Source organism: Podarcis vaucheri, assembly GCF_965113315.1.
Source record: "Podarcis vaucheri genome assembly, chromosome: 1".
Classification (NCBI taxonomy): domain Eukaryota; kingdom Metazoa; phylum Chordata; class Lepidosauria; order Squamata; family Lacertidae; genus Podarcis; species Podarcis vaucheri.
The window spans coordinates 14,024,707-14,049,379 of record NC_138759.1 but is presented as its reverse complement, the minus strand read 5'-3'; the positions used below and the strand labels follow the sequence as shown (position 1 = coordinate 14,049,379).

General features: G+C 49.7%; 2 long non-coding RNA genes across 2 annotated transcripts in view; one reads left to right on the top strand and one right to left on the bottom strand.

The window, feature by feature from the left end:
• The window catches only part of LOC309530977, a 122,763-nt gene that overhangs the window by 92,806 nt on the left and 5,284 nt on the right, over positions 1-24,673 (bottom strand). The window lies entirely within an intron of this gene.
• LOC309531138 lies at positions 1,949-3,728 on the top strand. Its single transcript, XR_014219102.1, has 2 exons — positions 1,949-2,888; positions 2,940-3,728. It is a non-coding gene; the product is annotated as an uncharacterized lncRNA (long non-coding RNA).

Below are 24,673 nucleotides of genomic sequence, written 5' to 3'. Positions count from 1 at the left end.
GGCAAATCTGTTTATTTTCCAGTAGGCCATTGGTTTTCAACCAGTATGCTGTGGCACCCTGGGCTGACTTGATGGACGTTCAGGGGAGACCCAGTGACTGTCCTTTCATTAACTCACAGCCCATACCTTTCAGCATTCTCTCTCCCTCTCTCCGGGGAACATTTGGGGAGCAGGCAGCTTTAACTTGTAGCCCATTATCTTCCTGAAATAAAACAGGAGCAACAAAAAAGTGGGGAAACACTTTTGTATGAGTTTTTATCTACTTAAAATCCCCCCCCCCCCGAAAAAATCCCACAAAAATCCTCCCCAGCTTCATTAACTTAACAGTTCCTTGGTTTTAAACAGAGGGCTTGAAAAATGCAAGAAAACAGTAAAGTAGCTTGATGATGTGCATGTCTGGATGTGTGTGTGCTCTATCAGGCCAAATTTAAAAAACAAAACCCAGAACGGGGAAATTTATTTATCTACACAAGTATAGCAGATTGAATGATATATGCTCAGAAAGAGGGAACAATACCAACAAAGGAGGAATGGCAGATGAGATTGGTGGAATATATAGCACAGCTGTCAACTTCTCCCTTTTCTTGCGAGGAATCCTATTCAGAATAAGGGAATTTCCCTTTTAAAAAAGGAAACGTTGACAGCTATGATATATAGAATTAGCTAACTCAACTTATAAAATAAGACATTGTTTTTCAACTAGTGTGCCGTGGCACCTTGGGGTGACTTGAGTAATGTTGAAGGGGAACCCCAGTGACTGTCCTTTTATTAACTCGCAGCCCATACCTTTCAGCATTCTCTCTCTCTCTCTCTCTCTCTCCCTCCAGGGAACATTTGGGGAGCAGGCAGCTTTAACTTGTAGCCCATTACCTCCCTGAAATAAAACAGGAGCAACAAAAAAGTGGGGAAACACTTTTGTATGACTGTTTATCTACTTAAAATCCCCCCCAAAAAATCCCACAAAAATCCTCCCCAGCTTCAGTAACTTAACTGTTCCTTGGTTTTAAATAGCAGGTTTCAATTAAACACTTACAATTAATAGAATAAATATAGCATATATAAGGATGGTGTATAAAGCATGGAAAGTTTAACAACATTATAAATCTAATACACTAAAAATGTAAGGCATAGTAAAAAATGCAGAAGACGACATTATGTAAAAACAAACGAGAAAAGGAAGTTGAGGGAAGTCATAGAGGGGAGGGTTTTTTTGGGAAATTGTATTTTTTTCTTCTTCTTTATATGATGTGATAAGTTGATGTATTAAAATATAAAACCTAATAAAAATGGATGAAAAATTAAAAAATATCTTTTTTAAAAAAACGAAGTACAGTAAAAAAAGAATTTAAGAAACTTTCCCTTGTCTTTATACTTTCCTGGGCAACCAGCCAGGAGCCACTAATAGCATCCTGACAACACCTCAATCTCAGCTATATTGTCAGAATCTGTGGAAGATAAAACTACACAAGTTGCCGTACTTTTCTGTGTATAAGACGCCCTTTTTTTTACCCAAAATTTAATTATAAAATAGGGGGGTCATCTTATACATGGGTAGTGCCTTTTTTTGGGATGTGCGATGGTTGTTGCAGCAAGCAGGAGAGCGTGAGTGGTGATTGAATGGGTGATTGGTGACTGCGGCAATGTCCGCTGTTTATTGGCTAGCGCTGCTGTCAATTGGGAGTGACTTGCGGCTGCTTTTGCTGATCGGGCAGGCGATAGGCTGCTTTAGCGCCATGTGCGATGAAAGTGGCGCTTCAGAGGGTGAGTGATTTTTGCTAACTGCCTCCCAAAGACAACTCTGGGCAATCTCTCCCCATTTTCTTAATTTTTAGTCCCCAAAAATAGGGGGGCATCGTATACATGGGGGCGTCTTATAGACAGAAAAATACGGTAGTTTACAGCTTCTCTGAAAAATGGGACTATTTACACACATAAAGACATACCTACCTGTTGATTTGTAGTCCTTAATGTACCCTTAATGTTGTGGAAGTGGAACACTTCTGTCGCGTCTTCATAAGCATCTGGAATCTGGTTCTGGAACAGCACCAGCTTTCTCATCACCCTCAAGTGGCAGCCTCTCATCATCGTTCTCCATCCCATCTTGTCGGATGGCACTGCTACTTGGAGACTGGTTATCTCTTTCTTCTTGTTCATCATCTCTTGTAGGTGGCAGAACAGTAGAAGGCAATAGGCTTCTGATCTGAACCGCTACGTATTACTTCAGGAAAGTACACAAAGTCTTATGTTTCTCCCTCTGACTGCTGAGAAGTTTCCTCTCTTGTCAGATTTACTGTCTCCATCAAACCTTGACTTTTCCTGTTTTCAAGTCCATAACTCTGCAACCCAGAAGAAAGTTCTACCATAATTTCTTTTTCTGCTCTGGAGTCAAGCTTGGGCCTACTTGGGTACACAGACATAAGTGATGCTGTCTAATACAGGTATGTGTGACAAGTTAGGTTCTCTCCTGTTCCAAAGTTCAATGTAGCTGGCTACTGCATCTTCCCACCTCTGCTTGGGAAAGCCTGTACGAGTCAGCATACACTGGGTCATCTTCATAAGAGACCTAAACTTTCTCTCTGCAACTGGGTTCTTCTTGTAGAGCGGGACAAACGCTCCTCATGTGTGCAATTCCTTCCTCTTCCAAGAGGGTTCTCATATTTTATGAACAAAACTCACGACTGTTGTCATTCATAAGTGCTGTGGGTTTCCTGTGGAGCCATGGCAAGGTATTTTCTGAACATCTCAAAGGTTCTGTTTTTCTCCTTGAGAAAATGCACAATGCAGTATCTTGGAAAATCACCAAGGATATTAAAATGTACTTATTTTTCCTTAGTGAGGGAACATTAAGGCAACCACACACATCAGCATAGATTGTATCAAGCACTCAGGTGCGTCTCTTCTGAGTACACGGAGGAAAAAAGGGGTTCAACACTTCTCAGCTTGATGCACCAAGGGTTACCTTCATCCCTCTTGCGAACTTCTTGCATTGCAACTCTTAAATGCCTTTAATGTCTCTGTGGTCAAGCTTTCTGTGCCAAAGTTCTAAGTCTGCTTCATCATTCTGGCTGATAAAGCACTGCAGACTGGAGTTATGAAAGATTAGTCTCATATACACTATTAAGTAGACTTGCTTCTGTATACAGTTCCCCATCTCTGGGCACCTGGCACTTTCCGTTCTCAAACAATACATGGAAACCTTTTCTGTCCAAGGTTAGGAACACTGTCATCTGGCTGTTACAATCTTGGATTCAAGCCGCGAACTAAATATTTCACAAACGTGGGATGAGATGCTTTCTTGCAAATCCAAATGCACTTTCCAAATTTTGAAGCTTTGGAGTAGCTGGTCCACCTTGTTTGGTTTGAATCATCGGGGCACCTCTGATATTAGCGAAGATAACAGAGACTGCTGATTTATTTTGCTTTCCCCATATCTTTGAAGCATCATTATCACTGAGTTTTTCTTTCTTAACACATTCTAAAATGCCTAGTTTATCAAATCCAGCCTGTAGGCATCTCCTCCTATGCATAAAATTGTTCTGAGTTAGCTTAAGTGATTTGAAGCTTTCTTCTTCAGTTGGATTCTCCACACACACACACACACACAGAGAGAGAGAGAGAGAGAGAGAGAGAGAGAGAGAGAGACTGGAAAATTAAAATCAGAAAAAGTGCCAAAAATCCAAAATTCACAAAAGCAAAAAATTAAAATGCCAAAATATAGCTTCTAAAAGGAAAAAAAAGGGGGGGTAAAAAAACACTCTGTGCCAAATTACTATGTTGCAACAGAAAGGGAGGAGTTAATCCCTTTACAATTAAAACCACGTGGTTACCAAGAAATAATATTTATCTACGTTGGTTCAAGTCAAGTTACCAAAATCATTTTTTGATTTAGTGGACAATCTTGGATTAACTGATGTTTGGAGACTTAAAACCCCTACAACAAAACAGTTTACATTCTTTGCTGAACCAACTCAAAGTTTGGGAAGAACAGATTATATATGGCCCTCCAGGGAGTAAATTCCAAGAGTATCCAAAACTGTGATTTTCCCAAGGCCATTAGCAGATCATAATTTGTTATATATGGAGTTAAAAGGAAAAGAACAATCATCCTTTAGATGGAGAATGAAAGTCTGTTTGATGATTAAAAAATAGTGGAAAAACCAAAAGAGACAATAGCAGATTATTTCAAGTGGAACTGAAATAAACAAACTGGCATTGACATCGTATGGGATGCAAGTAAAGCAGTAATGAGAGGCTTTCTGATACAAAAGAATAGTTTTCAAAAAAAAGAAAGAGAAAAAAAGAAAGAGGAAATTCTGACCCACCTCATGGAGAATGAGAGATTGTTAACAATAAAGCCTAAAGATGAACCAATAAAACAAAATATTAAGATGTTGGAAACTCAGTTTTCCATGATGGTGAACCAAGAAGTGGAGTGGAAGATAAAATTAATGAGACTAAAGAATTTTGAATCGGCAAATAAAACTGGCAAATTATTAGCATGGCAATTAAAGCCACATCAAAGTCAAAATACAATCAATAAAATAAGAGAAGCAGATATGGTAATTGAGGTTCCGAAAGAAATCAGAAAGATCTTTCAGAAACTTTATAAAGACTTGTGTGGGGAAAAGGAGGATGCAAAGAAAATAGAGAGATGTTTACAAAGATATAAATTATAGCAAATCCCACGAGAAAAAAGTGAATAGTTGAATCGACAAATAACGGTGGAGGAAATTTAAATGGCAATAAAATGTATGAAGTTGGGGAAAGCCCCAGGACCGGATGTTATTTCGGCAAAATATTATAAGATTCTTAGTGGACAACTGACACCAGTATTGTGGGAAGTTATGAATAATATCCTGAATAAAGGAAAATTCCAAATACCTGGAAAGAAGCATATATTACTTTGGTCCCCAAGAAGGATACTGATTCCTTGAATGTAAAGAATTATAGACCGATTTCATCACTGAAGAATAATTACAAGTTGTTTGCTGATATTTTGACCAATAGATTAAAAAGTATCTTAAATGAGCTAATCCATAAAGATCAAGCAGGTTTTATTCCTGGTTGACAATTTAAAGATAATATTAGGAATATAGTGGACATAATTGAATATTTGGAGACCAGGAATGAGACCAGGAATTGACGTGGAAAAAGCTTTTGAAAGAAAATTTGAAAATGATGGGAGTAGGGGGGACTCTTTTGAGAGGAATAGGAGTTATATATTCAAAGCAAAAAGCGAAATAGATATCGAACAACACTTTGACTAAAAGCAGCCTTTACTCCTCTCATGGAGGGAAGAGCCCCCTTCCTTAATAGGGGGAGCAACCTCCTCCTCTCATGGGAAGAGCTATTCCTTTTCTCCTGGTGCAAGCAACTCATGGGAATAACAGCCCACCTTCTCTCACGGGGAGAGCCGCCTCCTTCTCTTCCGAGACGAGCAGCCTCATCCACTCACGGGAAGAGCAGCCTTTTCTCCTGAAATATACTCAAAGTCGAGTGTGGATTTCATGCTCTTTATTCAGCTCCTAGTAGCGAGAAAGTTTCCCCAAAACATCTGCTTTATATACATTATTTACACAATGGGCGCCATGTGATTGGCTAATTCTGGGATTCTCCTGTAGGCCAATCAGGTTGCAGATTCACTTCCACCTGAAGCTGGATTGGGTGGCTCCGGCAGACCAATCAGACTGCTGCATTCTGAATGCTATTGTTCTAGGACCAATCAGACTGCTGTATTTTGGATCCTATTCAACTCAGTACATAACACTCCTCCCCTTTAAGTTCCAGTCCTGCCCAGGAGGTTGCATTCATAGTCCTCAAGGTACGCCGGCCGCCTATGTATGCGTCGAGGCCTGGGGTGTTCCCTGGTCAGGGGTTCGGGTTCTGCTTGTTCTGAGGATGCTGGCTGTGATGGGGCCGTTTGGTCTGGAGCAACCAGCTCACTCAGTCGTGGCTCTGGTTTCGGCGTCATTTTGGCCTCACGGGTCGTCTCTGTATTTACTGATTCTGCCTCCCCTGCTGGCCCCTCCTGCTCTACGGGCCTCACTGCCCTACTGTTCTGTTGGGACTCCTCTGACCTGTCCTCCTCCTGGTTTTTCCCCGGGAATCATCGCCATAGCTGGTTGCAGTGGCAGCGCCAGCATTGTCCCCCTCCGTTAGCACCTCGTACGACACGGGGCCCGTGACCCTGGTGACTGTGGCGGGTACCCATGCAGGGCCTGCCCCAAAATTCTTTGCGTACACTGGGTCCTGGGCCTCGAAGGTTTGGGGGTTCCTGCCTTCCCCCACCACTACCTCATCCTGAGCTCTATCGGGGTGAAGGTGGTCCAGTCTGATTGTGAGGTGCCGGCCCATTAGTAGTTCAGCGGGGTTCCGGCTAGTCGTTGAGCTGGGGGTGCTGTGCTGTGCTAGAAGGAATGTGGCCAATCCCCTTGCGTCATGTAGCGGAGGGTGTCCTTGGTGGTCCACACCATGCGCTCTGCTTGGCCATTGGTGGCAGGGTGGAATGGTGCAGAGCAGACGTGGTGGATGGTGCTCTGCGCTGTGAAGGTCTGGGATTCTCCTGACATAAATGTGGTTCCGTTGTCTGAGATGACAGTGTCAGGGAGTCTGTGGGTTGCAAACAGCCTGCGTAGTACCTGGATGGCTGCGGACGTAGAAGTGGACGGTACTAGTGTGACTTCCAGCCATTTGGTGTAGGAGTCCACCACTATGAAGAATGTTTTACCCTGAAAGGGGCCAACGAAGTCCACGTGCAGGCATGACCATGGTGCTCGGGCGGGCTCCCAGGATTGGAATGAGGCCCTTGGGGGATCTGGGCGGGATTCTTGGCAGGCCTGGCAGTGTTTGACCCAGGCCTGTCTCTCTCTGTCAATCCCCAGCCACCACACATAATGCCTGGCGAGGGCCTTCATTCTCACTACCCCAGGTGTGTCTCATGTAGGGCTGTATGAGGACCCTTTTGTGGAGGGGCTGGGGAATGACTTCCCCATAACAGGTACCCTTTGTGCTTCCCCATAACAGGTACCCTTTGTGGCCCGACAGTTCATGTTTACGGGTTGTGTAGCCTGTGAATTCTGGCCCAGGGCTGCTGTTGGGCCATCCTCACCACACCCAGTCCAGGACCCGAGAGATGACCCTATCTTTCTTGGAATGGTGAGCAACTTCTTGTGCCTGAATGGGGCGGTCGGGAAGCAGCTCCAGGATAATAACCTCTTGCATGAGTGCTGGGCCGGGGCCTGTTTCCAGTAGTAATAGCCTGCTGAGGGTGTCCGTGTGGCCCATCACCGGCACCTCTCTTCCATCTGGGAGTTGGTGTCCCAGGGCAGTGCTGATGCCGTAGGGCGAGGCGTCGCATGCTAGCACCACCGGCAGCCTCTTGTCGAAGTGTGCCAAGACTGAGTTTGAGATGAGCAAGTCCTTGACTGCCTGGACTGCGGCCTCCTGGCAGTGCCCACATACCCAAGGAGCCCGCTTGTCCAGGAGTCTGTGTAGGGCTCCACCACCGCTGCCTTATGGGGAAGGAAGGCATGGTAAAAGTTCAATAGTCCCAAGAAGGCCTGAAGTTCAGTCTTGCCCTTGGGCTCTGGGGCATCACAAATGGGCCGTACCTTGACCCCAGTCAGGTGGACCCCTTCTGCGTCCACCATAAATCCCAGAAAGTCCGCCTGAGGCACACCTAGTAGACACTTTTCCCGCTTCACCTTGAGACCCACCATCTGGAAACGGTGCAGAACGGTGCAGAGGCAGTCCTCAAACCCCTCTGGTGTGGGCCCGGCAATCAATACATCATGGAAGAAGGGTGTGCCAGGAGAGAGTCCATTAGATTCTGGAATATGCCTGGTGCCACGCTGACACCGAATTGCAGCCGCTTTACCTTGAACGCTCCTCTATGCATCACAATCGTCTGTGCCTCTGCTGTGGCCTCATCCACTGGCAACTGTTGATAGGCTTGGGCAAAGTCCAGCTTGCCCAAAAAAATTGACCCAGCCAGGGTGGCAAGGACATGGCTGACCACAGGCACTGGGTATGTGTGGGCCGCGAAGGCCTTGTTTATGGTACATTTGTAGTCTGCGCAGATGCGGACCGAACCATTAGGCTTGACGGGTGTGACGATCGGGGTTTCCCAGGGGGCATTAGGCACAGGATCCAGCACTCCTTGCTCCTCGGGCTGGTCCAATTCCTCATATATACAGGGTTTCAGGGCGAACAGGATCCAACGGGCCTTGAGCCTGACAGGTCATACTGCAGGGTCAAGCTGTAGGGCAATGGGAGGGCTGTATACTATCCCAATTTCCCATCAAAAATCCCTGAAAATTCCTTGCATATGACATCCACATCCACTTGTAAGCTAGTGCGGTTCACCCCCGTGATGGCTAGCCCCAGTGGTCCAAACCATGCCAATCCCAGTAAGCTAACGTAGGGGCCCTTGATCACAAGCAAGTCCAGTTGATGCGTCCACCCTTGATATTGCACCCTGAAGGTCCCCACCCCTATTGTGGGGGACCTTACATTTCTGGAAGTCCTGGAGAGTGAATGGAGCCAGCCTTAAGTTTCCTTAAGGCCCTTGCTGAGATTATGGATAGAGTTGAACCCGTGCCAAGCTCCATACGGCATGGGCCCCCCTCTATCTGTACCACTACATAAATTTTTTCTATGTTGGGGCGGGGCAACTGGTATACCTGGCAGTCTGTGATCTCCATCGAGTTGCCTTGGTGCATTGAGCCCCAGGACCTGGGGCTCTTGGATCGGTCATCTGATGTCTGGCATCGGGTGGGCCAAGCCCGACACACCCGGGCAATGTGTTCGGATTTTCCACACTGCCTACACTCTGCATTGCGGAATGGCAGGTTCTCCTCTCGTGACTCTCCCCGCAGCTTGCGCACTAATAATAATAATAATAATAATAATAATAATAATAATAATAATAATAATATCTTTATTGTCATTGCCCCCTCTCGGGGACAACGAAATTACTTGGCTGCTCCATCCACCCAGGTAGGGCACTCCACACAAAATCAAAACAACTATAAAAACACTAATTAAAACAATACAGTATAAAACAGCAAGGAAGATTAGATGACTTTCAAAGTCCAGGCTTCCCATTCAGGGCCGAGATCGCTCTGGGGAAGAAGCTGTTCTTAAGACGGCTCGTTCTTGTCCTCATCGTCCTGTATCTCCGTCCCGACGGCAGGAGCTCGAAGAGACAGTGACCAGGATGCGATCTTTTACTATGTCCAGTGCCTTCCTATGGCACCTTGTGGCATAAATCTGCTCTAAGGTGGAGAGTGGGCAGCCAACAATGCTCTCTGCTGCCTTAACAACTCTGCACAACCCCAACCTGTCCCGGGTAGTACAGCTTCCGTACCACACACATAAGCCATAAGTGAGCACGCTCTCAATGGCACAGTGATAGAAGGCAAGCAGCAGTTTCTGCGGAAGATGGTTTTTCCTTAGAATTCTCAAAAAGTACAGTCTCTGCTGCGCCTTCTTCACAAGCTCCCTTGTGTTGACACTCCAGGACAGATCCTCTTGTAATTCAATGCCCCAAAATCTGAACGTTGTTACCCTCTCCACACAGACCCCATCAATCAAAAGTGGCTGGACATTGCTCTTCTGTCTCCTGAAGTCCACCACAAGCTCCTTTGTCTTCCTTGTATTTATGAGCAAGTTGTTAGCTCTGCACCACTCTGTCAGCCGCTCCACCTCATCTCTATAGTCCGTTTCACCCTCCCTTTCAGAGATGAGCCCAATCACAGTTGTTATTACTAGGGTGAGCAGCGACACAATCGTACGTGTAGAGAATATAAAGGAGCGGACTGAGTACGCATCCCTGTGGTGTTCCTGTGTTAGTCCTAAGCATACTAGAGGTATAAGGGCCCAACCAAACCCTCTGGGGGCGGTCTGACAAAAAGTCCAATATCCACCCACAAAGTGATAACGGAAGCCCCAGATCTTCCAGTTTAGACATCAGACGTTGTGGTAGAATGGTATTAAATGCCGAGCTGAAATCTAAAAAAAGCAGTCTGGCATAACCCCCCCGCTGCTCCAAATGTGCAAGAACAGCATGGAGGGCAATCGCCACAGTGTCCTCTGTCAATCTTTTCGTTTTATAAGCAAATTGGAATGTGTCCAGTCCCTCTGGTAGGCAGGCAATGACATAATTTCGTACCAGCTTTTCAAAGCACTTCATGATTATAGGTGTGAGTGCTACTGGACAAAAGTAATTCAGATCTTCCGGGTTAGATTTTTTTGCTATTGGAACGATAGTAGAGGACTTTAGGCAGGATGGAACAATAGCCTGGGCTAGGGATCGATTTAAGATCCCAGTGAAAACTCCTGCTAGTTGATCTGCACAGTCTCTCAATACCCTTCCAGCTACCCCATCTGGCCCTGTGGCCTGCCTTGGGTTGATTCCCTTCAACACCTTCCTCATCTCTTCTTTTTCCACAGAGACTACTACATTCCTTTGTACTGATGATGGTGATGGTGGTGATGGTGGCAAGGCCTTCACAGGGAGTGGTGGTGGTGGTGGTAAAGCCTCAGCAGGTGTTGCTGCAGATGTTACTTCAAAACGGGCAAAAAAGGCATTCAAATCCTCTGCGAGGGATGCCCCTCCCTCGTCTGCCAGGGAATCCTTGGATTTATACCCTGTTAATTCTTGTACACCTTGCCACACCTGCCTGGTGTTGTTACTTTGTAGATGATTCTCCAGCCACTGTCTATACGCCTCCTTTGCTACACGGATACCTCTCTTTAAATCCGCTCTAGCTAAGCTGTACAACGACTTATTTCCACTTCTGAAAGCAGTATTTCTTGCCTTTAGCAACCCCTGAACCTCCCTTGTCATCCAGGGCTTCCTGTTTGGGTAGATCTTTATCCGGCGCCTCCGTGTTACATTGTCAGTGCAGAACCTAATATAGTCCAACACTTGCTCAGTATGAGTCTCTACATCCTGTTGGGCGAATACCTCCCAATCGGTGTCATGAAAACAGTCTTGTAGTTGTTGGGATGCTTCAGCTGGCCATATTGTAATATCCCTCTTTATAGCTGGAGTCCGTTTCCTCAATGGAATATATTCAGGAGTCAGGAGCAGGGACACATGATCAGATTGGCCTAGATGTGCCAGTGGTTCGGCCTTCTTGTCGAGGCAGCTGTGGTCTGAGCGCTGCTTGAGTGCACCTCCCTGTCGGATCCTGACTTGTCAGTGAGGTCTTCATGGTGGACCCTCAGTTGGGACGGCAGGTTCACCCATGCCTCTTGTGTCGGCCTCTTGGCAGCTTCAGTTGCCAAGTCTTTCTCCAGAGCAACCTGGAACGTTCGGTCCTTCTTGGTGTAGAGGCGTCGTTGCAGCTTCTCATCTTTCAGACAAACAATGAGGCGGTCACGAAGCATGTACTCCAATTCTGAGAAGTTGCAGAACCGGGCGGCTTGGTGGAGGGAGGTCACATACCCAGTTATGGTTTCCCCAGGGGCATTTCGACAAGCCACCACTGAGGGCTGCAGCGAGAAGTGCCCCTTCAGCCGTTCCATTATTGTTTTGTAAGAAACAGTAGTGACATCTTCAGGTGCAAGGAGAGCCCGGGCGATTTTGAACGTCTCGTCTCTGCAGACGCTGAAGAATATCACCCTCTTCCTAGAGTCGTTGGTGACCTCTTTGGCTTCTAGGAGGAAGGTGAAACTGGAGACATACGTTTCCCAGTCTCGTGATGCTGGGTTGAATAGTGAGAAGCTGCTGATCATTGTCATTCTGGGTTCTTTGGGGCCCAGAGCTGAGGCCTAGATACACGGTGTGAGGCAGGGGTGCGGCAGGTGGCGGTGCTGCGGTGCTGTGTGTGACGGTCAGCTTCCTCTCACGGGGAGAGCAGCCTTTTCTCCTCTCATGGACGGAAGCGCTCCTTTCTTTAATAGGGGGAGCAACCTCCTCCTCTCATGGGAAGAGCTATTCCTTTTCCCTGGTGCAAGTAACTCATGGGAATAACAGCCCACCTTCACTCATGGGGAGAGCTGCCTCCTTCTCTTCCGAGATGAGCAGCCACACCCACTCACGGGAAGAGCAGCCTTTTCTCCTCTCATGGAGGGAAGAGCCCTCTTCCATAATAGGGAGAACAACCTCCTCCTCTCATGGGAAGAGCTACCGTATTTTTCGCTCCATAAGAGGCACTTTTTTCCTCCTAAAAAATAAGGGGAAATGTGAGGGCATCGTATGGAGCAAATGGCGCTGCGCAGACAGGTAGAGGTGCACAGCACCCTTCAGCGAAGTGGGAGGAGGAACGGAGCTCCTTTTGTTCCTCCTCCCGCTTCGCTGAAGGGGCGCTGCACAGCTCTCCCTCTCTGCGCAGCGCCTGTCCTGCAAAGCTGGAGGAGGAACAGAAGGGACTCCTTCTGTTCCTCATCTGGCTTTGCGGCGATGCACCTATACTGGAAGCTGGAGGAAAAACAGAAGGGTCTCCTTCTGTTCCTCCTCCCGCTTCGCTGAAGGGGCGCTGCGCAGCTCTCCCTCTCTGCGCAGCGCCTGTCCTGCAAAGCTGGAGGAGGAACAGAAGGGACTCCTTCTGTTCCTCATCTGGCTTCGCGGCGACGCACCTATACTGGAAGCCGGAGGAGAAACAGAAGGGTCTCCTTCTGTTCCTCCTCCCGCTTCGCTGAAGGGGCGCTGCGCAGCTCTCCCTCTCTGCGCAGCGTCTGTCCTGCTAAGCTGGAGGAGGAACAGAAGGGACTCCTTCTGTTCCTCATCTGGCTTCGCGGCGACGCACCTATACTGGAAGCCGGAGGAGAAACAGAAGGCTCTCCTTCTGTTCCTTCCTCGGCTTCACTTCCTCGGTTCTCCCTCTCTGCACAGCGCCTCCCCTATGAAGCAGAGCTGCTGCGCGGAGAGAGAGAACCGTGCAGCGCACCTTCAGCAACGCACCTGTGATGCGAAGCTGGAGGAGGAACAGAAGGGAGTCCTTCCGTTCCTTCTCCAGCTTCGCTGAAGGGGCACTGCGCAGTTCTCCGTCTCTGCACAGCGCCTCCCTTCTGAAGGAGAGGCGCTGCACGGAGAGAGAGAAGTGCGCAGTGCTCCTTCAGCGAGGCGCCTGTACTGGCTTCTGCCTTAGCCGTGCACGGCCTCTTCAGGCAGGGGGAGCGTTCATCTTGCTGCCCTGAAGGGGCTTGGCGTGGTTATCCCAGAAGCCAGAACAGCCACACGGTATCCCAGAAGCCAGATCCCTCTTGCTCTTCTGGCTTCTGGGATTCTGATTAATTTTTTCTTGTTTTCCTCCTCCCAGAACTAGGTGCGCCTTATAGTCTGGTGCGTCTTTTGGAGCGAAAAATACGGTATTCCTTTTCTCCTGTTGCAAGCACCTCATGGGAATATCAGCCCACCTTCTCTCACGGGGAGAGCTGCCTCCTTCGCAACCGAGTCGAGCAGCCTCATCCACTCACGGGAAGAGCAGCCTTTACTCCTCCCATGGAGGGAAGAGCCCCCTTCCTAAATAGGGGGAGCAACCTCCTCCTCTCATGGGAAGAGCTATTCCTTTTCTCCTGGTGCAAGCAACTCAAGGGAATAACAGCCCACCTTCTCTCACGGGGAGAGCTGCCTCCTTCTCAACCGAGTCGAGCAGCCTCATCCACTCACGGGAAGAGCAGCCTTTTCTCCTCCCATGGAGGGAAGAGCCCCCTTCCTAAATACGGGGAGCAACCTCCTCCTCTCATGGGAAGAGCTATTCCTTTTCTCCTGGTGCAAGTAACTCATGGGAATAACAGCCCACCCTTCACTCACTAGGAGAGCTGCCTCCTCTTCTGAGAAGTACTGCCTCATCCACTCATGGGAAGAGCAGCCTTTTCTCCTCTCATGGGAAGAGCTACCATATTTTTCGCTCCATAAGACACACTTTTTTCCTCCTTAAAAATAAGGGGAAATGTGAGTGCGTCTTATGGAACGAATGGCCCTGAGCAGAGAGGTGGAGCTGCCCAGTGCCCCTTCAGCGAAACGGGAGGAGGAACGGAGCCTCTTCTGTTCCTCCTCCCGCTTCACTGAAGGGGCGCTGCGCAGCTCTCCCTCTCTGTGCAGCGCCTGTCCTGCGAAGCCAGAGGAGGAACAGAAGGGACTCCTTCTGTTCCTCCTCCGGCTTAGCGGCGACGCGCCTGTCCTGGAAGCTGGAGGAGGAACAGAAGGGTCTCCTTGTGTTCCTCCTCCAGCTTCGCTGAAGGGGCGCTGCGTTGTTCTCCCTCTCTGAGCAGCGCCTCTCCTGTGAAGGAGAGGCGTTGCCCAGAGAGAGAGAACTGCGCGATGCCCCTTCAGCGACGTGCCTGTCATGTGATGCCGGAGGAGGAAGAGAAGGGACTACTTCTGTTCCTCCTCTGGCTTTGTGGCGTCCTGGAAGCTGAAGGAGGAAAAGAAGGGTCTCCTGTTCCTTCTCCAGCTTCGCTGAAGGGGCGCTGCGCAGTTCACCGTCTCAGCACAGCACCTCTTCTGTGAAGGAGAGGCGTTGCATAGAGAGAAAACTGCGCATCACAACTTCAGCGACGCGCATGTCATGCAAAGCCGGAAGAGGAACAGAAGGGACTTGTTCTGTTCCTTCTCCAGCTTCCATGAAGGGGCGCTGTGCAGTTCTCCCTCGGAGAACGCACCTGTCCTGGCTTCTGCCTTAGCCGTGTGCAGCCTCTTCGGGCAGCGGGAGCCTTCATCCCGCTGCCCTGAAGAGGCTTGGCGCAGTCATCCCAGAAGCCAGAACAGCCACACGGTATCCCAGAAGCCAGATCCCTCTTACTGTTCTGGCTTCTGGGATTCAGAATAATTTTTTATTGTTTTCTTCCTCCCAAAATTAGGTGCACCATAGTCTGCTGCATCTTTTGAAGTGAAAAATACGGCATTACTTTTCTCCTGGTGCAACTCATGGGAATAACAGCCCACCTTCACTCACGGGGAGAGCTGCCTCCTTCTCTTCCGAGACGAGCAGCCTCATCCACTCACGGGAAGAGCAGCCTTTACTCCTCCCATGGAGGGAAGAGCCCCCTTCCTTAATAGGGGGAGCAACCTCCTCCTCTCATGGGAAGAGCTATTCCTTTTCTCCTGGTGCAAGCAACTCAAGGGAATAACAGCCCACCTTCTCTCACGGGGAGAGCTGCCTCCTTCTCTTCCGAGACGAGCAGCCTCATCCACTCACGGGAAGAGCAGCCTTTACTCCTCTCATGGAGGGAAGAGCCCCCTTGCTTAACAGGGGGAGCAACCTCCTCCTCTCATGGGAAGAGCTATTCCTTTTCTCCTGTTGCAAGCAACTCATGGGAATAACAGCCCACCTTCACTCACGGGGAGAGCTGCCTCTTTCTCTTCCGAGTTGAGCAGCCTCATCCTCTAACAGGAAGAGCAGCCTTTTCTCCTCTCATGCAGGGAAGAGCTACCGTATTTTGCGCTGCATAAGAGGCACTTTTTTCCTCCTAAAAAATAAGAGGAAATGTGAGTGCGTCTTATGGAACGAATGGTGCTGAGCAGAGAGGTAGAGCTGCGCAGCGCCCCTTCAGCGAAGCAGGAGGAAGAACCTCTTCTTTTCCTCCTCCCGCTTTGCTGAAGGGGTGCTGCACAGCTCCCCCCCTCTCTGTGCAGCGCCTGCCCTGCAAAGCTAGATTAGGAACAGAAGGGACTCCTTCTGTTCCTCCTCTGGCTTAGTAGCGACGTGCCTGTCCTGGAAGCCGGAGGAGGAACAGAAGGGTCTCCTTGTGTTCCTTCTCCAGCTTCGCTGAAGGGGTGCTGCGTTGTTCTCCCTCTCTGAGCAGCGTCTGTCCTGTGAAGGAGAGGCCCTGCCCAGAGAGAAAGAACTGCGCGGTGCCCCTTCAGGGACGCACCTGTCATGTGATGCTGGAGGAGGAACAGAAGGGTCTCATTCTGTTCCTTCTCCAGCTTTGCTGAAGGGGCGCTGCGCAGAGAGGGAAATGTGCAGCACCCCTTCAGCGACGCACCTATCATGCGAAGCCGGAGGAGGAACAGAAGAGACTCCTTCTGTTTCTCCTCCGGCTACGCGGGTTCTGGAAGCTGGAGGAGGAACAGAAGGGTCTCCTTCTGTTCCTTCTCCAGCTTTACTACAGGTGCGCTGCACAATTCTCCCTCTCTGTGCAGTGCCTCTCCTGTGAAGTAGAGGCGCTGCACAGAGAGAGAACTGCGCAGCTCCCCTTCAACGACGCACCGGTCATGCAAAGCCGGAAGAGGAACAGAAGGGACTCCTGTTACTTCTCCAGCTTTGCTGAAGAGGAGCTGTACAGTTTTCCGGGGGAGAACTGCGCAGTGCCCCATCAGCGACGTGCCTGTCCTGGCTTCCGCCTTAGCCATGCGCAGCCTCTTCAGGCAGGGGGAGCCTTCATCTTGCCGCCGTGAAGGGGCTTGGCGTGGTTATCAGAGAAGCCAGAAAAGCCACACAGTATCCCAGAAGCTAGATCCCTCTTGCAGTTCTGGCTTTTGGGATTCAGAATATTTTTTTCTCGTTTTCCTCCTCCCAAAACTAGGTGCGCCTTATGGTCTGCTGCGTCTTATGGAGCACAAAATACGGTATTCCTTTTCGTCTGGTGCAATCAACTCATGGGAATGAGAGCAGCCTCATCCACTCACGGGAAGAGCAGCCTTTTCTCCTCTCATGGAGGGAAGAGCCCCCTTCCTTAATAGGGGGAGCAACCTCCTCCTCTCATGGGAAGAGCTATTCCTTTTCTCCTGGTGCAAGCAACTCAAGGGAATAACAGCCCACCTTCTCTCACGGGGAGAGCTGCCTCCTTCTCTTCCGAGTCGAGCAGCCTCATCCTCTCACGGGAAGAGCAGACTTTTCTCCTCCCATGGAGGGAAGAGCCCCCTTCCTTAATAGGGGGAGCAACCTCCTCCTCTCATGGGAAGAGCTATTCCTTTTCTCTTGGTGCAAGCAACTCATGGGAATAACAGCCCACCTTCTCTCACGGGGAGAGCTGCCTCCTTCTCTTCCGATTCGAGCAGCCTCATCCTCTCACGGGAAGAGCAGCCTTTTCTCCTCCCGTGGAGGGAAGAGCCCCCTTCCTTAATAGGGGGAGCAACCTCCTCCTCTCATGGGAAGAGCTATTCTTTTTCTCTTGGTGCAAGCAACTCATGGGAATAACAGCCCACCTTCACTCACGGGGAGAGCTGCCTCCTTCTCTTCTGAGTTGAGCAGCCTCATCCTCTAACAGGAAGAGCAGCCTTTTCTCCTCTCATGGAGGGAAGAGCTACCGTATTTTGCACTGCAGAAGAGGCACTTTTTTCCTCCTAAAAAATAAGGGGAAATGTGAGTGCGTCTTATGGAACGAATGGTGCTGAGCAGAGAGGTAGAGCTGCGCAGCGCCCCTTCAGCGAAGCAGGAGGAAGAACCCCTTCTGTTCCTCCTCCCGCTTCGCTGATGGGGTGCTGCACAGCTCCTCCCTCTCTGTGCAGCGCCTGTCCTGCAAAGCCAGATTAGGAACAGAAGGGACTCCTTCTGTTCCTCCTCTGGCTTAGTGGCGACGCGCCTGTCCTGGAGGCCGGAGGAGGAACAGAAGGGTCTCCTTGTGTTCCTTCTCCAGCTTCGCTGAAGGGGCGCTGCGTTGTTCTCCCTCTCTGAGCAGCGTCTCTCCTGTGAAGGAGAGGCCCTGCCCAGAGAGAAAGAACTGCGCGGTGCCCCTTCAGGGACACACCTGTCATGTGATGCCGGAGGAGGAACAAAAGGGTCTCATTCTGTTCCTTCTCCAGCTTCGCTGAAGGGGCGCTGCGCAGAGAGAGAAATGTGCAGCACCCCTTCAGCGACGCGCCTATCATGCGAAGCCGGAGGAGGAACAGAAGAGACTCCTTCTGTTTCTCCTCCGGCTACGCGGGTTCTGGAAGCTGGAGGAGGAACAGAAGGGTCTCCTTCTGTTCCTTCTCCAGCTTTACTAAAGGGGCGCTGCACAGTTCTCCCTCTCTGTGCAGCGCCTCTCCTGTGAAGTAGAGGCGCTGCACAGAGAGAGAACTGCGCAGCTCCCCTTCAACGACGCACCGGTCATGCAAAGCCGGAAGAGGAACAGAAGGGACTCCTGTTACTTCTCCAGCTTTGCTGAAGAGGAGCTGCACAGTTTTCCGGGGGAGAACTGCGCAGTGCCCCTTCAGCGACGTGCCTGTCCTGGCTTCTGCCTTAGCCATGCGCAGCCTCTTCAGGCAGGGGGAGCCTTCATCTCGTTGCCCTGAAGCGGCTTGGCGCGGTTATCAGAGAAGCCAGAAAAGCCACACGGTATCCCAGCAGCTAGATCCCTCTTGCAGTTCTGGCTTTTGGGATTCAGAATATTTTTTTCTCGTTTTCCTCCTCCCAAAACTAGGTGCGCCTTATGGTCTGCTGCGTCTTATGGAGCACAAAATACGGTATTCCTTTTCGTCTGGTGCAATCAACTCATGGGAATGAGAGCAGCCTCATCCACTCACGGGAAGAGCAGCCTTTTCTCCTCTCATGGAGGGAAGAGCCCCCTTCCTTAATAGGGGGAGCAACCTCCTCCTCTCATGGGAAGAGCTATTCCTTTTCTCCTGTTGCAAGCAACTCATGGGAATATCAGCCCACCTTCTCTCACGGGGAGAGCTGCCTCCTTCTCTTCCGAGTCGAGCAGCCTCATCCTCTCACGGGAAGAGCAGACTTTTCTCCTCTCATGGAGGGAAGAGCCCCCTTCCTTAATAGGGGGAGCAACCTCCTCCTCTCATGGGAAGAGCTATTCCTTTTCTCTTGGTGCAAGCAACTCATGGGAATAACAGCCCACCTTCTCTCACGGGGAGAGCTGCCTCCTTCTCTTCCGATTCGAGCAGCCTCATCCTCTCACGGGAAGAGCAGCCTTTTCTCCTCCCGTGGAGGGAAGAGCCCCCTTCCTTAATAGGGGGAGCAACCTCCTCCTCTCATGGGAAGAGCTATTCCTTTTCTCTTGGTGCAAGCAACTCATGGGAATAACAGCCCACCTTCTCTCACGGGGAGAGCTGCCTCCTTCTCAACTGAGTCGAGCAGCCTCATCCACTCACGGGAAGAGCAGCCTTTACTCCTCTCATGGAGGGAAGAGCCCCCTTCCTTAATAGGGGGAGCAACCTCCTCCTCTCATGGGAAGAGCTATTCCTTTTCTCTTGGTGCAAGCAACTCATGGGAATAACAGCCCACCTTCTCTCACGGGGAGAGCTGCCTCCTTCTCTTCCGAGTCAAGCAGCCTCATCCTCTCACGGGAAGAGCAGCCTTTACTCCTCTCATGGAGGGAAGAGCCCCCTTCCTAAATACGGGGAGCAACCTCCTCCTCTCATGGGAAGAGCTATTCCTTTTCTCCTGTTGCAAGCAACTCATGGGAATAACAGCCCACCTTCACTCACGGGGAGAGCTGCCTCCTTCTCAACTGAGTCGAGCAGCCTCATCCTCTCACGGGAAGAGCAGACTTTTCTCCTCCCATGGAGGGAAGAGCCCCCTTCCTTAATAGGGGGAGCAACCTCCTCTCATGGGAAGAGCTATTCCTTTTCTCCTGTTGCAAGCAACTCATGGGAATAACAGCCCACCTTCACTCACGGGGAGAGCTGCCTCCTTCTCTTCCGAGTCGAGCAGCCTCATCCTCTCACGGGAAGAGCAGCCTTTACTCCTCTCATGGAGGGAAGAGCCCCCTTCCTAAATACGGGGAGCAACCTCCTCCTCTCATGGGAAGAGCTATTCCTTTTCTCCTGCTGCAAGCAACTCATGGGAATAACAGCCCACCTTCTCTCACGGGGAGAGCTGCCTCCTTCTCTTCCGAGTCGAGCAGCCTCATCCTCTCACGGGAAGAGCAGACTTTTCTCCTCTCATGGAGGGAAGAGCCCCCTTCCTTAATAGGGGGAGCAACCTCCTCTCATGGGAAGAGCTATTCCTTTTCTCCTGTTGCAAGCAACTCATGGGAATAACAGCCCACCTTCTCTCACGGGGAGAGCTGCCTCCTTCTCAACTGAGTCGAGCAGCCTCATCCTCTCACGGGAAGAGCAGCCTTTACTCCTCTCATGGAGGGAAGAGCCCCCTTCCTTAATAGGGGGAGCAACCTCCTCCTCTCATGGGAAGAGCTATTCCTTTTCTCCTGTTGCAAGCAACTCAAGGGAATAACAGCCCACCTTCTCTCACGGGGAGAGCTGCCTCCTTCTCTTCCGAGTCGAGCAGCCTCATCCTCTCACGGGAAGAGCAGCCTTTACTCCTCTCATGGAGGGAAGAGCCCCCTTCCTTAATAGGGGGAGCAACCTCCTCCTCTCATGGGAAGAGCTATTCCTTTTCTCCTGTTGCAAGCAACTCATGGGAATAACAGCCCACCTTCTCTCACGGGGAGAGCTGCCTCCTTCTCTTCCGAGTCGAGCAGCCTCATCCTCTCACGGGAAGAGCAGCCTTTTCTCCTCCCATGGAGGGAAGAGCCCCCTTCCTTAATAGGGGGAGCAACCTCCTCCTCTCATGGGAAGAGCTATTCCTTTTCTCCTGTTGCAAGCAACTCAAGGGAATAACAGCCCACCTTCACTCACGGGGAGAGCTGCCTCCTTCTCTTCCGAGTCGAGCAGCCTCATCCTCTCACGGGAAGAGCAGCCTTTACTCCTCTCATGGAGGGAAGAGCCCCCTTCCTAAATACGGGGAGCAACCTCCTCCTCTCATGGGAAGAGCTATTCCTTTTCTCCTGCTGCAAGCAACTCATGGGAATAACAGCCCACCTTCTCTCACGGGGAGAGCTGCCTCCTTCTCTTCCGAGTCGAGCAGCCTCATCCTCTCACGGGAAGAGCAGACTTTTCTCCTCTCATGGAGGGAAGAGCCCCCTTCCTTAATAGGGGGAGCAACCTCCTCTCATGGGAAGAGCTATTCCTTTTCTCCTGTTGCAAGCAACTCATGGGAATAACAGCCCACCTTCTCTCACGGGGAGAGCTGCCTCCTTCTCAACTGAGTCGAGCAGCCTCATCCACTCACGGGAAGAGCAGCCTTTACTCCTCTCATGGAGGGAAGAGCCCCCTTCCTTAATAGGGGGAGCAACCTCCTCTCATGGGAAGAGCTATTCCTTTTCTCCTGTTGCAAGCAACTCAAGGGAATAACAGCCCACCTTCTCTCACGGGGAGAGCTGCCTCCTTCTCTTCCGAGTCGAGCAGCCTCATCCTCTCACGGGAAGAGCAGCCTTTACTCCTCTCATGGAGGGAAGAGCCCCCTTCCTAAATACGGGGAGCAACCTCCTCCTCTCATGGGAAGAGCTATTCCTTTTCTCCTGCTGCAAGCAACTCATGGGAATAACAGCCCACCTTCTCTCACGGGGAGAGCTGCCTCTTTCTCTTCCGAGTTGAGCAGCCTCATCCTCTAACAGGAAGAGCAGCCTTTTCCTCTCTCATGGAGGGAAGAGCTACCGTATTTTGCGCTGCATAAGAGGCACTTTCCTCCTAAAAAATAAGGGGAAATGTGAGTGTGTCTTATGGAACGAATGGTGCTGAGCAGAGAGGTAGAGCTGCGCAGCACCCCTTCAGCGAAGCAGGAGGAAGAACCCCTTCTGTTCCTCCTCCCGCTTTGCTGAAGGGGTGCTGCACAGCTCCCCCCTCTCTGTGCAGCGCCTGTCCTGCAAAGCCAGATTAGGAACAAAAGGGACTCCTTCTGTTCCTCCTCTGGCTTAGCGGCGACGCGCCTGTCCTGCAAGCTGGTGGAGGAACAGAAGGGGTTCTTCCTCCTGCTTCGCCTTTTTTTCTCGTTTTCCTCCTCCCAAAACTAGGTGCGCCTTATGGTCTGCTGCGTCTTATGGAGCGCAAAATACGGTATTCCTTTTCATCTGGTGCAATCAACTCATGGGAATGAGAGCAGCCTCATCCACTCACGGGAAGAGCAGCCTTTACTCCTCTCATGGAGGGAAGAGCCCCCTTCCTTAATAGGGGGAGCAACCTCCTCCTCTCATGGGAAGAGCTATTCCTTTTCTCCTGGTGCAAGCAACTCATGGGAATAACAGCCCACAATCACTCACTGTTGGACTTTACATTCTTGGAAGAGTTTGAATTCCAACAGATATTGGGGTAGTTGAAGTCACCCATGACTACCCTTTATCTCCTTTTATAATCTTTGGTAATCTGCTGTAGGAAGGCATCATCCAGGTGTTAAGTTTGGCTTGGTGGTCCTTAGCCGCCACCCACAGGAAAGTCATTTTTTTCTCTCTCTCCTCCAGTTTTCATCCAAATACTCTCAATACGCCTTCCAGGCTTCAGGTCATGGATTTCTTCACATATAGTGCTACTCCTCCTCTCTTCCTGCTTGGTCTATTGCTTCTGTACAGGTTTTACCCCTCAATTTCTACATTCCAGTCATGAGTCTCATTCCACCAGGTTTCAGTAATGTCTGTTAGATCATATTTGCTATCCTCTATTTAGAGTAGGATTTGCTTCACTTGTTTCCTGTTCTCTGTACATTAGTAGAGAGACAACTGAAACCACAAGTCATTCTCTCCAGGTGTTTGCTTCTTGAAATTTCTTGTCCTTTTAACACGTTTCTGTAGTACCACATCTGATTCCTGTGCATGGGTGAAGCTCTTATCCCTAGTACCAGGTGCCCCCCTCTTGTCTGTAGTGTTGTATCCCTCATCCTCAGGATTTAGTTTAAAGCTCTGCTGATCAGGTTACTGAGCCTTTTTGCTAAGACCTTTTTGCCAATGGGTGTGAGGTGCAATCCATCTCTTGCCAGATATCCTTCCTCAAGGAAGCAGAGACTATGGTCCAGGAAGCAAAACCTCTTCAGACATCTCCACCTGTGCATCCAGTGCTTTATTTCCAGTATTTCCCACTCTCTTCCTGGGCCACAACCCTTCAACAGGATTAAACAAATTGTCTGTTCCCCAAGACCCTTCAGCTTCCTGTGCAATGTCTGATAGTCCCTTGCTGTATGTTGGAAGCCATGCCTGGCAGTATTGTTTGTGCCCTGATGATTCAGATGGAAGGGATTGTGGTCAGTGGTCTCTATAATACTTGGCCACTTCTCTGTCACATTGTGAATCCTTGCAGCTGGAAGACAGCATACCCCCTGGGACACCCTGTTACCTTCACCAACTGCTGCCTCTGTCCCTCTCAGTAGGGAGTCACCTGTTACCACCAAACGTCTCCTCCTCTTCTGGCCAGTGCCCGCAATTCTTCTGCAAACTCTGCCAGCTCAGTGACACACCACAGCTCCAAACTGTCCTTTTGTGCGTCTTCTCCTTCCAGCGGTTTGTTTCCTGCAATGGGTAATCTTCTTTCTCCCTTGGGGCACTCCACTTCAGTTGCTGTTGCAGGAGGCTTCACTCTGTTCTAACGAGATATTCCTCGTCTTGTTCAGTAGTCGGGCTTCAACTTGCTGGACCTTCTCTTCCAGCAAGGCAACCAGCTTCCACTTACTGCAGGTGTAGTGTGACACATTCTCAGGAAAGAAGACCATTATGGCACAGGCATTGCAGGGCATTGCAGGAGCTGCCTTGCTGTTCATATGTCTTGGTCTCCTCAAAATGCCCTCGCAAATGGCATTTACATAGTTAATCTGTTATTCCTGGGTTGGGCACTGCTTCCCTTTTGGGTGAAGACAGAGGCAAAGTAGGTGTTGAATAGTTCTGTCTTCTTTCTGTCACCCAACAGCTTTTTCCATCTTCTCCATGCAGATGAGCTTCTACTTGTTTGTTCTTCCTCTTACTTTGAACATAGGCAAAGAAAGCTTTATTTTTTTCATTTCTTGTAAGTATGAACTCTCTCTGAGCTTTGGCACGCCTGACCTTCTCCCTGCAACTGTTGCTACTCGTGTATCCTCTTCCTTCACGATTTCCCCTTTCTTCCATTTCTCATTTATGCCCTTCTTACATCTCAGCTCATCTGTAACCTTCTTACAGTGTGGTTTAGTGGTGTAGTGGTTAAGAGCAGTGGACTCGTAATCTGGTGTACCGGGTTCGATTCCCCGCTCCTCCACATGCGGCTGCTGGGTGACCTTGGGCCAGTCACACTTCTCTGAAGTCTCTCAGCCCCACTCACCTCACAGAGTGTTTGTTGTGCAGGAGGAAGGGAAAGGAGATTGTTAGCCGCTTTGAGACTCATTAGGGCAGTGATAAAGTGGGATATCAAATCCAAACTTCTTCTTCTCCTTCCCTATGCAGCCACATGGGTTTCTCTGGAGGCCTGCCACTTTTAATTCTGCCTGCAATTGCCTGCATTTGTGCCTTCAACATTTTACCTTTAAGAGACTTCCATCCACCTTGGACACCCTTCTCTTCGAGTATTTCTGACCATTAAATCTCATCCAATAGTTCCTTCAGCTTTTTGAAATCAGCCTTCTTAAAGTCCAGTGTATATCTGACGACACTCTGCTTTCTGCTTTCTTTTTGGTTGAAGTCAAAGTAGGTTTGAGCAGTTCTGCCTTTTCTCTGTCCCCCAATAGCATTTCTCCATCTTCTCCAGATGGGAGACCTACTGCTTGCTTGTTCTTCCTCTTGCTTCAAATATGGAACAATAAACCCACTCATTTTTTTTTTAGCCTGTCTTGCTTGCCAGACCTCATTCAGAGCTTTGGCCCATCTGCAAATCTCCCTGAAACTGATGGCTTTCCTCTTTTTTCCATTTCTCAGACGTGCCCTTCTAACATCTCAGTTCTTCTGTTAGTTCCTTATGCAGCCACACCTGGGTTATTGTTGATTTTTTTTTTATAGCCTCCCACCTTTCTTTCCTGTTGGAAAAGTCTGCCTTTGTGCCAGCAAAATTTGTGCC